The sequence below is a fragment of the Trachemys scripta genome, chromosome 24, assembly GCF_013100865.1.
Source record: "Trachemys scripta elegans isolate TJP31775 chromosome 24, CAS_Tse_1.0, whole genome shotgun sequence".
Lineage (NCBI taxonomy): Eukaryota > Metazoa > Chordata > Testudines > Emydidae > Trachemys > Trachemys scripta.
In genome coordinates this window covers 4,308,477-4,325,755 of record NC_048321.1, presented here as the reverse complement: position 1 = coordinate 4,325,755, position 17,279 = coordinate 4,308,477, and the positions used below count along the sequence as shown (strand labels likewise).

Genomic DNA, 17,279 nt, shown 5'->3' with positions numbered 1-17,279 from the left:
CCCCTCACTAGTCTGGAGTCCAAGTCTTGACCTTCAGGGCTCATTTACCCTCCCATGCCTTTCCCAGAGCACAGGGGAACTTAGCTGTGAGGTTGGAAGCTCCCTCACACTTGCTGCCGTTGCTCAATTAATTGAGCAATATTTTAATTGGACATGCGCACATGAGAAATCCAAAATAGAAGAATAGTGCTCCAGCGTTTCCCGCTCCCTCCATTCCAAGGGCATTGTGGAACAGATCTTTAATTACCCCACAGTGACATCACGTGGGATCTCATGCCAACAACGGCTACTTTTAGTCTCCTTAATGCAAGTCTTAAGCCCACTCACCCGGGCATCTCCAGAATCCCTTCAAAAACCCAACAGGAAAGTTACCAGGGTAGTGACTATACTATACTGTCAGGTACTCTACAGAGTTCTTCCCGCCCTTCCTGAATTAAATATTCCAGGCCCCTGGCCCCAGCCAAATGTTTTAGTGTTAATTCCCTGAGAGGAAAATGATTTTTAATCATTAGTTAATAAAACGTAGTCTAGCACCCAGAGCTGTTCCCATGGCAGAGGGATTTCAGTTTGCAGACTGCTAGAGGCAGAGCAGCTATTCAATATTGATCTTTCCATCGAGCGGCAATTAGTAAAAGCTGCTTTTAGGCATTCACTTCAAAGCTGACTGTATCATATTGGTCTATGCCACAGGGATATTCCCCCCCATACTGGATTTTAGTGACTTTTTTTTAAAAAATAGCACGGATTCTCTTACTTGCTGTAGTATTTAGAAAAGGCAATATTCTCTTTGCTATCGGCCATTTCCAGTGCAGTTAATGGAGCCTGTAATTAACGCAGCTCTGGGCACTTCTCTACTTTGTCCATCGGCATCAATGATGCCTGAATATGGCACCACAAAAAATATGGCACATTTCCCACTTTGGCAATGGTTTCACAATGCCGTGGGAATCACTGCTTCCTCCGCAGCAGCAGCTCAGATATAGTTCAATGGGACACCCTGCAAAAACAGTGGCACTATTTGCTCAGTTTATAAGCTCCCCCACAACCGCCAACAAAAAAAGATATCTAGGTCACAATTCCAGTCCAAGTCAGAAGTGGCAAATGTTATTGCCAAGGTGGATCAAAATCAGGATCTTTTTCATGTTGCTAGTCCTTTACTTCCTTCCCTTTTTATAAACCGGGAGTGTGGATGTTTTATACTTTTTTCTTTAATTTCTTATTCTTAGAATAATGTCAGGGTTTACGTAGATTCAACCATGAAGTTTTACACTTAAAATGCTTATATGAAGGGGGAAAAAAAATACAAGCCCAGGGCCTCAATACACTTACTGTGAGAGCAAGACAAATTCAAACACAAAATTAACCAATGTTCTATTTATAGCTACCACCATCTTCTGATACACTGAACAGCCACATGTCAAGAAAGCTGAAATGTTTTGGCCAGGCTACGTTCCTCCATTAGGGCTTAAAGTTTGAAATCAGACTTATGTTCCTGAGTCACTTAGGTGATTAGGAAATTCCATCCTTACAGGACAAATGCTCCTATTTTTGAAAATTCTGACCTGGGTGAATTTTTTCTACAATCATTTTGTTGAAGTCGAATAGATTTTTCATTAACAGCGAGGCAATTTTGGTTTGAACCAGCAGATCTGCCACTTAAGAGAAGATTAATAAAAATACAGTTTTAGCCCCGATGCGGCAAACACTTATACGTATACTTAATTTCCAGCACATGGATTAAAGTCAGTGGAATTATTCATGAAAACAAGTTTAGCAACTATTCAAGCAATTGCAGGATCAGGGCCTTAGTTTTCAGGATGGTTTTTTGCCTATTTGAATTTTACAAATTTCTATAATATACCCTAAAAGGAATGGCAACTTTTAAAGAATTTGCGACTTGGTTCAGTATAAGTTTTAATCTAAAGTTGCAATAGCACACATTACAAAATCTCAACCTGATTTAAATCCAATGAGACTTAAAAACAAACCATGATGTAAATCATTGATTTCAATGGCCTTGATTTAAATTGCTCCACCCTGGTTACTGCCACCTGCTGGCGGCTCTGTGGCCCACATAAAGTTAGTGGATCTCAATCCAGATCTTGGGGACACAAATGGATCTTTGCACACTATCAGTTTTCAGTTGGCCTGATTTGTAATCTCAGCAGAAAAGGCAAAGATTAGATGGATTAGAGAGAACAAACTCCCACCCCATCCAGCCTACATCCATGAGGTCAGACTTCTAGGTCAGTGCTTAGACACACTGATAGGGTAGGGTAAGGGCAGTCTACACTGGAACAAACATAGAACAGCAGTTTCCATAAATTATCTTTCACTAGCATGAATTTCACTAGACACCCCTAGGGCCTTCAGATTATTTCTTATACCAGTGCAACACACATTGTACCAAATTCTGGGACTAATCTATGTGAAAGCATCTACTAGATGTCATCAATACACACAAATGGTCAGCTTTCAGAATGGAGAGAGGTAAACAGTGGTGTCCCCCAGGGGTCTGTACTGGAACCAATCCTATTCAACATATTCATAAATGATCTGGAAAAGGAGGTAAACAGTGAGGTGGCAAAATTTGCAGATGATACAAAACTACTCAAGATAGTTAAGTCCCAGGCAGATTGCGAAGAGCTACAAAGGGATCTCACTAAATTACTGGGTGACTGGGCAACAAAATGGCAAATGAAATTCAATGTTGATAAATGCAAAGTAATGCACATTGGGAAACAATCCCAACTATATATATAAAATGATGGGGTCTAAATTAGCTGTTACCAATCCAAAGAGAAATCTTGGGAGTCACAGTGGATAGTTCTCTGAAAACATCCACTCAATGTGCAGCAGCAGTCAAAAAGCAAACAATGTTGGAATCATTAAGAAGGGGAGAGATAAGACAGAAAATATCATATTGCCTCTATATAAATTCATGGTATGCCCATATCTTGAATACTGCATGTAGCTGCCCATCTCAAAAAATATATTGGAATTGGAAAAGGTTCAGAAAAGGGCAACAAAAATGATTAGGGGTATGGAACAGCTTCCCTATGAGAAGAGATAAATGAAACTGAGTTTTCAGCTTGGAAAAGTGACGAGTAAGGGGGGATATGATAGATGTCTATAAAATCATGACTGGTGTGGAGAAAGTAAGTAAGTGTTATTTACTCCTTATCATAACACAAGAACAGGGGTCACCAAATGAAATTAATTGGCAGCAGGTTTAAAACAAACAAAAGGAAGTATTTCTTCACACAACGCACTGTCAAGCTGTGGAACTCCTTGCCAGAGGATGTTGTGAAGTTCGAGACTATAACAGGGTTCAAAAAAGAACTAGATAAATTCACGGAGGATAGGTCCATTAGCCAGGATGGCCAGGAATGGTGTCCCTAGCCTCTGTTTGCCAGAAGCTTGGAATGGGCGACTTGAGAATTCCCTGTTCTGTTCATTCCCTCTGAGGCACCTGGCATTGGCCACTGTCGGAAGACAGGATACTGGGCTAGCTGGACCTTTGGTCTGATCCAGTCTGGCCTCTTATACCACGGTAAATTCTGCCCCGATTTATACCCCTGCAGCACAATGAGATTTCAGAGAGTGCCAGGAAGGAACAGCATTTGGCTCAGTGGATTTTTACAGCAGAGTGAAGTATTACTCAGATTACACTCAGTGAGATTGAATCACAAGGGCAATATTTCAAACCGCTGTCAACGAAACAAACAGATTGTGGTCATTTTAAATAAATAGAGACAATGCTCTGCTTCTCAGCCATTTGCTCTTTAAAGAATAGTCAATTTAGAAGTCACTTCTGTCTATGCATTTGCCATCCCTTTGGCATAAACTCTGAATGGTGATTTTCGATTTTGGGTAGTTCAACTTGAGACTGAGACTCCAGATTTTCAGAAGTGGGTGCTCAGCACTTTCTGAAAATTGGGCCCTTTTAAGAGTCTCAACTTGGGCATGCAAAAACATTAGTCACTTTCAAAAAGTGTTGGCTGTTCTTTCTAGTCCATTTTCCTTGTTTGCATGGGGCAGTTCCACACAAGACATGCAGGATAAAAGCATACTTTAAAAAAAAACGAGGACAGCAACTGGCAGGGCAGGTGTATGACAACTACTTTTAATCTGACCAGATTTCAAGCTGTTGTCGCTTTTATTGTAACGTTCTGGATATATGATATGTACAAGGATTACATTAAACCACCGGAACAACCTTAGCTGGAAGGTTTTTTTGGAGTTGGACTATACGTTGATACTGTTAATTATATTTCTCAAGCAATGAGCAGACTGGAAAGCCATTTAATAGCTTATCTTCAATTTCCACTTGGTGAATGCTGCTATGGAACCTGGCAGTTAAAGTTACTTCACATTCAGTGGATGTATTAATCTGGAGGATTTGACACATAACACTGAAATACATAGGTTCTGCCCCCGTCCCCAAACCACCTACTGAAATGGTAACCCTTTGATCAAGGCATATAACAAGAAACCCACTTCAAGAGGAAAGGCGGTCATTATTGGGTAATTAATCTGACTCCCTCTGACCTACTCACGCCAGAGGATTATAATCAAAGTTCTGTGAAATTCTAATTTATTTTTTTAAATAATTTTCATGTTATTTTTCAGGAATTTCATGTTATTTTGTTTTAGCCACACTGGGAAGGGGACAGACGGGGGGGGGGGGGGGGGGGAGACAAGCCCATCCTGCATTCATCCTGTAGTGACAGCTCCTGTTCTGCGGGGCTAAGCCCAGCTCCCCACTTCCATCATTGCAATCTGGCACACTGGCCATATCACAGCTCAATTTTGGCAAGACAATGGAGGGGCAGCTGGGCCAAATTTGGACAGTGCTGTGACCCAGTGCACCAGGTCACAACACCCACTGTGGTGAAGCAGGCCTAGTCCCACGGGACAAGAGCCACAGGAGCTGCCGCAGCGGGGTACTTTATACTTTGTTTTTCGTATTTGCTCTAATTATAAACCTAGCTAAGAAATAAGGAAGCAAACTGAAAACACTCAGCTGCCTAGCAAGGAACTTCTGAGGAGGAAAGATTGCTCCCTCTTGCCTCTCCATCTCTCTCTTCCTCTGGCGGTATTAACTCAGCCACTGTGAAGATGAAAACAGATTGTATCCGTTAGCCACCTCTTCTACATTTAGGTAGCTGAAGGAGTTCAAAGCGAGGGCTCTATAAACTGATTTGTATTTAAGGCAGGCTGGATTCTCTCCAGCTACAGAGACTTTGTGTCAGCCTGTCTAAAATGGGCTATTAGCTATCTGATTCATACACAGTTAAACACAGTTTAACTTGACAATGAGATTACAATGTACTTAGACTAGGAACTCCTTGGGGCAGGGTCTGGGTGTACAGGGCTGAATACGCCACTCAATAATAATAATAATAATGGAGATTAAAGCATAGCACTCAAGATCAAGTAGGAAAGCAAACTAGGACTTTTGCAGAAGAGGGCCTAGTCTGCAATCCTCAAGAGGGGCAACTAAAGATCTTTTGCCAGTTCTACCAAATCCCTTCACTAGGGTATTCCTTGGCTGTCCTCCTTGGAAGCAATCCCAATCCTCTTCTGGGCCGACTGACCCCTGGGCACCTGGCTACCCAAGTTATGCTTCTCCTTCTCTGTGCTGCTGTACTAGATGTGAGCTGCTTAAAGCATGGGGCACTCTCCGGGGGCTTGTGGCAGGGCAGTGCCAGTGCCAGTGGAGGGCACTCAATGTCAGTCTACCTTCCCCACAGGTCTGACAAAGCCAGGGCTTGCTGCATCTTTTGGCATGGCAAAAGGGTGAGGAGAGGTCTTTTGCTTGTGGGGTGAAGGTAGGTTTGGGCTGTGATTTTTCCTCCCACATTGGGAAGGACGGACATCTTGTTCACATCTACATAGTAAGCACATCTTATAAACAGAGTACCGATTAAAGTCTTCTCAGGTCTACAAGGGACTTTACTCCAAGTTATTCCAGAAAGTAGCTCATTAGCAGGGACACACGTCTGGTGGAGCCTGCAGAAAGGGATGGCTTTAAGGGATGCCTAAAGACATAGTCTGTCAGCTACTCTTCATTTAACATCCTGGCTCTTGTCTGTTATGGGCAGGTAGCCATCACATTGGAAAGATTTAGTGATGGCAGCTACTTTACTTGCTTCTCTGTAGTACACAATTGTGTGGAATAAAGGTTTGCTCTACAGACATTGAGATGGACACAATGGAGTTACATAGGTCACCCCAAACGAGTGTCAGACCTTTTAGACCCATGCCATCATGTATTCTATTTAAGCCACACATTCCATAGGAAGTTTTTACTAGCGCTCATTTTCACATCCCTCTGTAAAGCCAGAGAGCTTCTTTTGGACGAGTCCAGCTCCAGAGGCATTAGTGGGAGAAGAGAGCCACTCTGATTTTAATAGCCTCTAGAAGAGCTTCTTAGTATGCAATGTAACAACGTTCAGTCCAGCCTGAAAACCAATGCCTTACATCGTTGGAAGGAAGGGGAAGTGGCCATTCGTAGACATAACTGTTCATGAAATACAGGATCAGAGACAGATTCAAGGTTTAAGACTGAACGCTGCCCATCAGTGGCTTGGGTCAGTGGGGATGGGCAAACAGGCAGGTGAAATGGTTGAAGGTGCATGGTCAATACAGTTTACCACATGGTTCTGCCACCACATGTGGCATCAGTGCTTTTAAGCCCCAATGCCTGGTATGATCGCTGTCACTTCCAGGTGATCAATCAAGTTTTACTCAAAGCTCTGTTAGTTACACCTGGGCCATGTATAGCCCCTTCCACTCAAGGCCCTCAAAGTGATTTACAAAAAGCAGTCACTCACACCTGAGCTCCCGCATGCCCACCCATAAAGAAAGGGCATCACTCTCAAGGCCACAACGCCCAGATAGCAGAGCTGAGAATAAAACCCAAGAGTCCCCTTCCTGATGCCTGACTGTATGTTCCAACTACTAGAGAACAATCCCTCCCCTCACATATACAAGCTGGTGGCTCAAACAAATCTGTGCTGAGACAATGGGCAGGGGATCTGTCATGGGGCTGCCTCTCCCTAGTTTCATGGGGGGGGAACGGGGCTGACGTAAGACCCCTTTTTGGAACCATACTTCTTAAACTAGGCCATTAGAGCTGCAAGCTCACAGCACTAGCCCGGCCTGCACTCCTCAACCCTGCTCTTCCTCAGTTCACAGGACTCATGGTTTCTCCTGGGGTCTCCTACCTCAGCTGCCCCTGGCTGGAGGCACAACCCCCTCTTTATTATCCTACAGAGCGGTTATCCCTACTTACTCCGATCAATTATCAACAGGGGGGAGGGATAGCTCAGTGATTTGAGCATTGGCCTGCTAAACCCAGGGTTGCGAGTTCAATCCTTGAGGGGGCCACTTAGGGATCTGGGGCAAAATCAGTACTTGGTCCTGCTAGTGAAGGCAGGGGGCTGGACTCGATGACCTTTCAAGGTCCCTTCCAGTTCTAGGAGATATAAATATAAGTTAATGGAGATATCCTATTTAGTCCAACCACAGCAGAACCTTTTCACTGACACTCCACCTGGCTCCCAAAGGCCCCAATACTACACGCTCCCACTGTTCTAGCCAATCCGCCCTCAAACAAGTCCCACAGAGCAGTGGGAAGGTGCAGCATTCTAGCTCCTTTTCCCAGGAAAGGGAAACAGTCAGATGGCTCAGCAGACACACAGCCAAGGCAACGACAAGTCCTGGCCCTGCTCTAGTGACCATATGGAGAGAAGGGTGATAGAGGAGGAAAGCTGCTCAGATCAAAGGTGACTACCAGGATCCCTGGCCTAACAAAGCAGTTAGAGCCAGAGTTAGGTGGAGTCAGAGATAGGAACCAAAGGACAGCTGTAGCCTCTCAGGGGTTCAGGAGGGACGAGTTTGGGCATAGATGAGCAGAAGCCAGCAGGGGAAATGAGATGGCCCAGGGAGCAGACAGCCAAGGACTAAGGCCAGGTCTACACTACAGACCTATATCGGTATAACTAGATCGCTCACAGGTGTGGATTTTTCACACCCCTGAGTGATCTAGTTATACTGACCTAACCCCCCCACGTAGACAGCGCTGTGTCGACAGGAGAACTTCTCCCATCAACATAGCTACTGCCTTTCGAGGAGGTGGATTCACTACACCAACGGGAGAAGCTCTCCTGCCAGCATAGGAGCATCTTCACTTAAGTGCTACAGCTGCATTTTAAGTGTAGACCTGTCCTAACCCTCATGGGGTCTCCTGAAGGGGGCAAGAAGAAGTAAACTCTCCATAAACAAAAGAGGAGAGGCACAGAGTCAAAACAAGCTCAGAGGGAGGTGGGTATTTTAACCCAGTTTTCCCCATTAGTCCTATTTAATAGTCTCTTTCATCCAGATTGTATCTACATGAGACTTATTACTACCACAGGGTAGCTAACATTTGTAAAGGCTAGCCTGGACATTCCCCAGCTATCAGTGTTTGGAGTTTTCCCACAGGGATCAGCTTAGGACAGTGTTCTCAACCTTTTTTCATCTGCAGACCCCTAAAAATTTTCCAGTGGAGGTGCAGACCCCATTGGAAATATTAGTCTGCAGACCACAGGTTGAAAACCACTGTTCTGTGGTAACGACAAGCTTTTGCAGGTCCCTCAGACAGAGTCTGTAGACCCCCAAAGAATCTGTGGGCCACAGGTTGAGAACTACTGGCTTAGGGTAGACAACCGTGCAATCTGGAACAAATGTTTGGGAGTGTCCAGACTAGCCTTTACAAAGGTGTTAACTCCCTGAGTTAATTGGCATCCAGAGAAAACAAGCCTCCAGGGTAGAAAGAAATTACAGAGGCATCACTAGCCTACCTAATGGAATGCAACCACCTCCAGGGTAAAACATGGCCGCTGTTTACCAATCTACAGCAACACTGCATAACAGGGGGTCCCCAACCTGGTGTCCGCGGGCGCCATGGCGCCCGCCGGTGCATCTAAGTGCGCCCGCGTACTAGCTGGCGGACGAGCACCCGACGAAATGCCACTGACAAGCAGTGTCATCCAGAGGCGTCGCCGCCAATTTTCAGTGGCATTTCGGCAGCAACGCCTCTGGATGACGCTGCTCGTTGGTGGCATTTCGGCGGCGACGCCTAATGACGTTGCCGCTTATCGGCGGCATTTCGGCAGATGCTCATCCGCCGCCAAGGTCCTCCATGGCTCATTGTCTGGCACCTGCCAGACGAAAAAGTTTGGGGACCACTGGCATAACAGCTTGAGGGAAGGAGGCAGCCATATTCACTTGAAACTGCAGGGAGAATACAATTAGAGGTGCTGGTGTTTAAACGCCACATTGGGATTAGAAAGATTTAAGCGATGAAACTGGCCATGAGTCTGGGATAATAGCCTGACCGTGGATAAAAGCATCATGGGATCTTTGTTATCCACCAACTCAGGTCTCACTGGAACGATGGCAACAGCTCCTTACACTCAGAGTCCTCACTCGGCCAATGGCAAAAGCCAGGAGTAAAGTATGGGTATAAGAAACTCTTTAGTTTTCAGTCTTTAGAGAGTGTGGGGAACCGAAATGTTAGGCTACTCAAAACTGTGTGTTCTAAACATCTGGAGGGGATAATTACACTAGCTTTCAAATGCCCAAAGGCTGGCGTCCCCAGTGCCCTCCACAACAGCACGCAAAGCCTTCTAGATCCCTGCAACACAGCATGATCCTTCCAGCTGAGTACTGGCTGGACACTGGGAAACCCACCAACGCAATGCTCTAAAATTGGCTTGACAGGAAGGAGCACAAGCAGAGCAAGCAGGCACTTGGGGCCCGGCATCCTGAACAAGTCTCGTTCTCTATTCGTGGAACCAGAAGGGAAAGCAACTCCTGGTCTGCTCCCACTCTTCTAACAGCTTGGGATCCCACAGATTACATGGCTAGACCAGAAATTAAGTGGGGGAACTGTCATTAAGGCAAAGCACTCACTTGCTCCCTGACCTACCAGGGGCTACGCACGCTGTCTCTGTAGCTCTGCTACATATTATTTGCATTCCAGTAGTGCCCAGAGCATCAAATCAGAGTTGGTGTCCTACAAACACACAGAAAGATGCAACTCCTGCCCGAACGAGCTTACACCCTGGGCCCCCGTGTACAGACACCGGGATCCTCAATTAAACCTGAACCACCTACATTTTAATTACAGACAAGATCCTCTTCATGTTAAGCTGAAGAGATGCCGTCTCCCCAACAGGCTCCAACACCCCATATATTGCCACACACTACCAGGCAGCAATGCCAGGGCACTGCCCAGCACAATACCTAGATCACTATATTCAAAGCCAGCAAGCCTCCCAACGCAAGGAGGCCAATGTGCAGGAAGACGTTACTGTACCACACCTTGTTCCCCAAAACACCACCAGCAGCCGGCTGAGACCCATGCAGATCTCTGATGCTGAAGAAACAGTAATTACAGAAGCAGGTAACAATGCACATGATGCAACACATGGGAAACTTTTAGACATCCCTCCCACACCAGCCCCTCAGTGAAAGAACATTCACCCTCCAATACCTGCCATCCAAGGATGTGTACGCACTCTACAAGGGTCACTGAATTTAGCCTCCCAACTGCCCTGTGAGGCACGTATTAGCCCCATTGTACGCAGGTGGAGAAAGAGGCAAAGAGCTGAAGGGACATGGCCCAAAGTCAGTAACAGACCCAGAGCATGGAACATCTAGCGCTTGTGCTTTAACCAAGAGATCATCCTTCCTCCCTTAACCTATTGCTTGTTAAAGATGGGCAGGAGTCTCTCACTCCTGGAATGCCCTCAATTCCAGCCCAGCTCCCAGTGACTGAGCCAATACATTGGACAGCTTCTAGGAGACCTATGTCGACTGTTTAATGGATTCACCCTAAACATTCAACACTTGAGGATTCCCCACATCCCGCACTTACACCACGCAGATGGAATACTGCTGTGCCCACCAAAAGAGGGTTTTCCATGTTACCCAATGCTAATAAATGGATAGTGGAGAGGAAATTTAGTCTTGTGGTTAAGACACAAGAATGGGAGTTGAGAACCGGATTCTATTCCCAGCTCTGCTGCAGTCACCTCCCGGCCCTATGCCTTGAGCGCCCCAGGTGTCCAACAGAGAGGATGCCTTGTTCACCGAGACGAGCTGAGCTTAAGCACCTTGAGATCACCTCATTGAAAGGTGATAGCTGAGATTTTGAAGTAGTGCGGGGGCATTAGCCACAAGCACCATTAACTAGAATGGAAGTTGTGGGGCCAAGGCCCCAGTACCGCTATGAATAACATCTACCAGATATTTTTAAAAATTGAGAAGCCAACAGGATGCAAGGCACTTCGCAAGCTCTTTCCAGAAGACAGATTCCTAGCTCCAAACAACACTATGTGCAAGTTCGCGTGTGTTCTGTTTTATATCAGACATACTTGCACTCTTCTGAAGTCTACAATCTAGTAGTGTCCATCAGTAGAAAGCCAGTTAGCCCCTGCCCCCACCTTGCAAATGACAATTGATTGTCAAACACTCAATTACACTTCAGTGGTACTCAATACAAAGTCCAATAACATGATTAAAATACTGCACACCAGCCCATATTAAGAGTGTTGAATTGATATTTATAGCTCCTTAGTTACTGAACAATCCATTATTATAATGGATATGTAGCTATAAACACACTAATGGACTAGCTTTGCCAGAACATACAGTCTCGCAGCCACATCTGGACTGCGCAGCACAGGCACAATGCCTGTGGAGATAGGGCAGCAGTATGAAAAATGTCAGGCATTTCTCTGGTCTACTAAAGACTCCCTACCTTCAGGGTCATCCTGATTTCAGTCTGCTTTACCAGACAGCAAAAACCCCATGGGTCTTTGCAGACAGATCCCTGCTGTGAACACAACCCCGTGTATCTGCATATACTGGATCTCTTGTACACTCTCACCGCCTTGTATTTGTTCACTTGAGGCTCCTATATTTAAGCAGGATTTCCTCCTAAATACTGGAGTATGGCAACCTGACTAAGACAGTGCTCCTTTAAGAACCAGGGAGGCTGTCAGGTGGTTTAGGCCCCAAATGTGACTTGATGAAGATCTTACACTGCCTGATAATCCATTCATCCCAACACGCCACTCTAGGAGTACAGCAAAAAAGGCAGTACTCTTGACTCTCAGTAGATAGCTGCGGCTAGCCCCAGGCCCCCACCTTCCAAAGGACACATTCTACTGTTGAGCACTCACTTACATTTCAGATGTGTGCAATATGTGAAGCCCAATTACACAGTATGAAAACCACAGGGCTGCAACCCCTACCCCTGGCCAGCTCTCTGCTTTTCTGCCATAGCTGCCCCCTCCACCATCACTCCTTTCTAGGGTATAGCTCTTAGGCCGGCTAGCACAGCAGCTAATGGCATTCCAGGCAGACAGCTACTGTTCATTCTCTTTCCCAAGTCCTCCCAGCTACAACTCATACACCACCACTACCCCTCAGTATTACAAAAATAGTTCAGGAATAAGAGGGATGGGGATGTCAACTGATATTTACATGATTTTATTTTAATTTCAATGAAAAATATGTTGATTGCTCTTAAGCCTTGCCCTAGATTGATGGGGATTTACACAGTCCTAGTGCATGAGAACCTGACAGTGAAATTGACCAGACTTAATACTTCCATGGATGCTGTTTACTTTAGTTTCACTGCCTACCCAGAGGAGACAGCACATTAGATGCTTAGGAAATCCTTTTAGTTTTAAGAACAGGGCACTTCCATGGCACCTTCCAGCCACAGATGTCAGTGTGTTGCAGAGACAGGTGAGTATCATTATGCCCATCTGTAAGACGGGGAACCAGAGACGCAGAGAGGGGAAGTGACTTGCCCAATGTTAGAGCAAGTCAGTGGCAGAACTGGGAGCAGAAACAAAGTCCTCTAACTACCAGTTTGGGGCCTCTTCCACTGGACAAATGCTGCCTCTGACACACAAAAAGCAGCAATTCAATAAACTTAAGGGCACTTTGTTTCTCAACTGTAGAAGACTTCTCTTAGTGGAGCCTTCCCAGTAAAGACTTTCTCAAAAGCCTGAAGATCAGTTATTGTGCTGATACACGTCAGTAATATGCATTACTTAAGCCTGTGAGTGCTTCAAGGTAGGATGTGTTTGTCCAGCCCCTAGCACAATGGGACCCCGATCTACAACTGGTGACCCTACGTGCTACCATTCTGCAAATCTCCTCCTTTCCCCGACCCCTCCCAAACACACACATCTTTATTTGGCATAGTCTATATTAACTAACCAGAGGTTCAATAGAAAGTCATACCCATGGAAAACCTGGGTAAAGACCACTTACCCTAGCACCACTAGCTAAATGAGCTCACTGGTAAGTAAAGATTATGTCAATCCTGTACTGATTAGTCATCAGTCTTTGCCATTCACTACAATATCCTATTTATAATAGGAACATTTTCTAAAGATCTCCAATTGTTAGCAACACTGGAAGCCTTAAGACATGATCCTGCAGAGAGAACTGCATGAGCCCAGATGTCCTCTTGCATGGTGCTCTGTGCAGGACCAGGTTCTCCTGTCAACAGACTGCCAGCATTTTTAACAGCGTATCATACAAGCATTCTACGAGCAGATCTAATCAAGATAGTGCTAGAAACACCAGCAGTCTGCCTCTCTTAGGGCCCCGAATGCAGTTAATATCAAGAGAGCAGAACCAGTGGTGGTAACAGTGGGCATGTTTTTAGAAAGGCCTTCTCTATACTAGGGAAGCTATGAGGCGAACACAGGTCCTGAAGATCACACCAAATATGCAGGCTTCCCAATTAATGGAGAAAACTATTTTTTTTTTTAAACCTGGCAGTGTCCTGAATATACACACACATTTTTTTTATTTTTATTTTTATTTTTATATATAAACACACACACACACTTTAATTTCCAGATTCACCCTCTTGGGGGCACACAAATCAGCTTCTTGGCTACTCTTTTCCTTAAAAATCGTAAGGGGGAGGAGGGGAGGAAGATAAACCATTAAATGAAGGGTTTCCTTTTAGAGATAAAGCACCTCAAAGCCACCACAAACCGGACACCTTTAAATTACTGCACAATAGGCTAGTTTCTGAAGCACAATGGAACAGCCTTGTCAATGAATACTACTACTTTACATGCCATATCCAAGGCACTCAATACAAGTCAATAAGGCTTTGACACAACCAGCTTCACAAATGTTGCCAAACTGTAAGAGAGAGATCCCCCTCCGCCATTTGTCAGAGACACTCAGAACCCTTCACATTCACCGCCACCCTGTTTGGAGAGATCATTGACTCCATTTGGCAAGAGAAGAGAAGATGTGATTTGCCTGACATCACACAACTGGGCAGCACAATGGGCAATGAAATTCAATGTCATACACAAGGTAGCGTACACTGGAAAGAACAATCCTTGAGTTACTCACACACATTATGGGTTGTCTACACACAAGACCTGTACCCCTTTAGCTGTACCAGTATAATCAAAGCAGGTCCACCCCCTAGTGAGGGCACAGTTATCACAATATAAAGGTGCTTTATCCCACACCTGGTCTACATTTAAAACTTATGCCAGCATAGCTAGGTCAGGCAGCGGGGTCGGGTGGGCGGGGAAGACTACCACACACACCACAGAACACACCATAGCGACAGAGCAGTGCTGACAAAACCCCCAGTGTAGGGAAAGCTATGCCAACAGAGAGTGCTCCTGTCAGCCCAGGGGGCTAAGTAGCTATAGCCTCAGCACGGCTATTCTTCTTCTCATACAGGTACAAATATACCTGTATACATTGCTTTTATACCTGCAAAAGAGCTCAGGCGGACAGTTATTTCAGTAACAAAAAATTCACCCCACTAACCAAAATAAAGAGTGATCAAACTATTAAGTGCAGAACAGGCCTTAATTAATTAGCCACTTGGGAAAGAGACTTGGGCATCATTTTTGGACACTTCAATGTGCAATACTGTCAAAAAACAACCCTAGAGTGTTCTGAAGTACAGACAACAGGAAAGCAAATATTATAAAGCTATTCAGAAGTCAATAGGGCCCCTTCACCTGGGTCACTGTGCTCATTTCTGGCCACCTTATCTCAGGAAGTTCAAAGAACATAAGGCCGTACCGGGTCAGACGAAAGGTCCATCTAGCCCAGTATCCTGTCTACCGACAGTGGCCAATGCCAGGTGCCCCAGAGGGAGTGAACCTAACAGGCAACGATCAAGTGATCTCTCTCCTGCCATCCATCTCCATCCTCTGACAGACAGAGGCTAGGGACACCATTCCTTACCCGTCCTGGCTGATAGCCATTAATGGACGTAACCACCATGAATTTATCCAGTTCTCTTTTAAACTCTGTTATAGTCCTAGCCTTCACTACCTTCTCAGGTAAGGAGTTCCACAAGTTGACTGTGTGCTGCGTGAAGAAGAACTTCCTTTTATTTGTTTTAAACCTGCTGCCTATTAGATAGGCAATGAGAGTGATCAGAGGCATGGAAAGGTTTCCATATGAAAAGATTGGGACTCATAAGCCTAGTCTAGCTATACTTGTAAGCTTTACTGGTATAACTATGTCACTCAGGGATGTGATTTTTTATTAGCTAGTTATTCAGGTAAAAGACCTAGCATAAATGCAGTTATACGGTACTGGTATATGCCACTCCCCTCTCTCATACAAGAATAGTTATACTGGTATGAGTACCTTTATTGCTATAACTGTGCTCATTTGGAGGGGGAGGGAGGTTGTACCTATTTAACTATACTGGTATGGTTATAGCAATACAACTTTCTAACGTTGACAACTCCTTAGTTTAGGGAAGATAAATAAGAAGAGACACGACAGAAGCACAAACTAAGAAATAGTACAGAAGGAAATCAGGTAATCCTATTTCCCATTTCTAGAGTCATTACAAGAAAGGGATATCCAATTCGGATAAAAGGCAACATGTTTAAAACCAAAAAACAAACAGCACAACAAACATGTGGAACTCATTGCCACAAGAAATCACTGAGGACAAAGTTTAGTAAGATTATTAATAGGATTAAACACTTACATGGATAATAAGAACATCCAGTTACATTACACAGGATAAGAAAAGGAGTGGGTGTGTGTATATATATATATATATATATATATGCGCAGAACATAACCCAAATTACTGGGGTTATGGTATAACCTGTTCATTGGAGGTTTCTTCCAAGTTGTCCTTTAAAGGGTTTCTTGCACCTTTCTCTAAAGCATCTATCCAGGTGATGCTGGAAACAGGATACTGAACTAGCCTGCCCATTAGCTTAAGCCTGTATGGCAATTCCTGTGTTCTTACAAACCCAGGAGTCCTGATTCCCAATCTGCTGCTTTAACTACTTGCTTTAACACATGGTCTCAAGCAGCAGCTCACTAGCCCAGGCATATAACTCCCCCCAACCCACCCCAAAAAAACAGAGGAAAAGCAAAGTTGCTGGCCCCAGGCTGGGATACATTAGACTGAACACAAGACAGTTTGAGAGGCACTCACCTTTCCTACTTCTATCCACCACACAGACCCAGCAGCACCTGGGAAACTGGCTCTGTAGATTTGCTGAGAGACTAAGAAAAAATACAGTTTAAATTCAAGAGGTGCCATTTATAACTGATCTCACCCTCTTGCACCTTATTACTCTGAACTACAGATGGCTCAGACCAGACTTCAAGCACCCCATTCCCCCCCAAGTACATGTATGTTTTTGTTTTAATCAAAGATTAAAGGCAGCAAAAGTATTTCATGCCAGCCTAATGTGCGTGTCGTCAAGGGCCCACATAAAGGGCCCGAGATGGACGCTCTGGGTGAACCCCAGAAAAGACACCTAATCCCTGTCCCCCAAATACAGCTCACGAGTTTCCCACACATGCCCCCCCAACACCGTTAAAGGTATAGCTGGAGGAACAGCCTCTCTCTGCAGGGCTGAATAATCAGGTAGCGGGCAGGGAGCAGGAGCATGGCCAGGAAAGGCGAGCTGGGTCAGGAGGCACCTGAGCCAGAGGATGGAAGGTCCAGGAGCCACCCCCTAAGCACAAAGGAGGGGCCCGAACAGGGGGTACGGGAGGCCTTGGTTCTGATGGCCGGGAACCCTGAGACCGGCCCAGCGGGGCCGGGGCCTGTACGAGAGAGGGAGAGGAGGGGAGCGGGGGGAGTAGCGGGGCCGGGGCCTGGCTGAGGGTTGGGGGGCGGGAGGGAGGGGAGCGGGGCCTGTCCCGGGAGGGGGCGGGCGCGGGATCAT

At 45.4% G+C, this 17,279-nt stretch overlaps 1 protein-coding gene across 2 annotated transcripts in view; it reads right to left on the bottom strand.

Annotated features, from left to right (window-relative positions):
• DCAF8 (DDB1 and CUL4 associated factor 8) overlaps positions 1 to 17,279 on the bottom strand; it is a gene marked incomplete at its 3' end in the record, with an annotated part of 38,048 nt that overhangs the window by 15,259 nt on the left and 5,510 nt on the right. For both annotated transcript variants that reach the window (XM_034756300.1, XM_034756301.1), the window contains 1 exon segment: positions 16,538 to 16,608.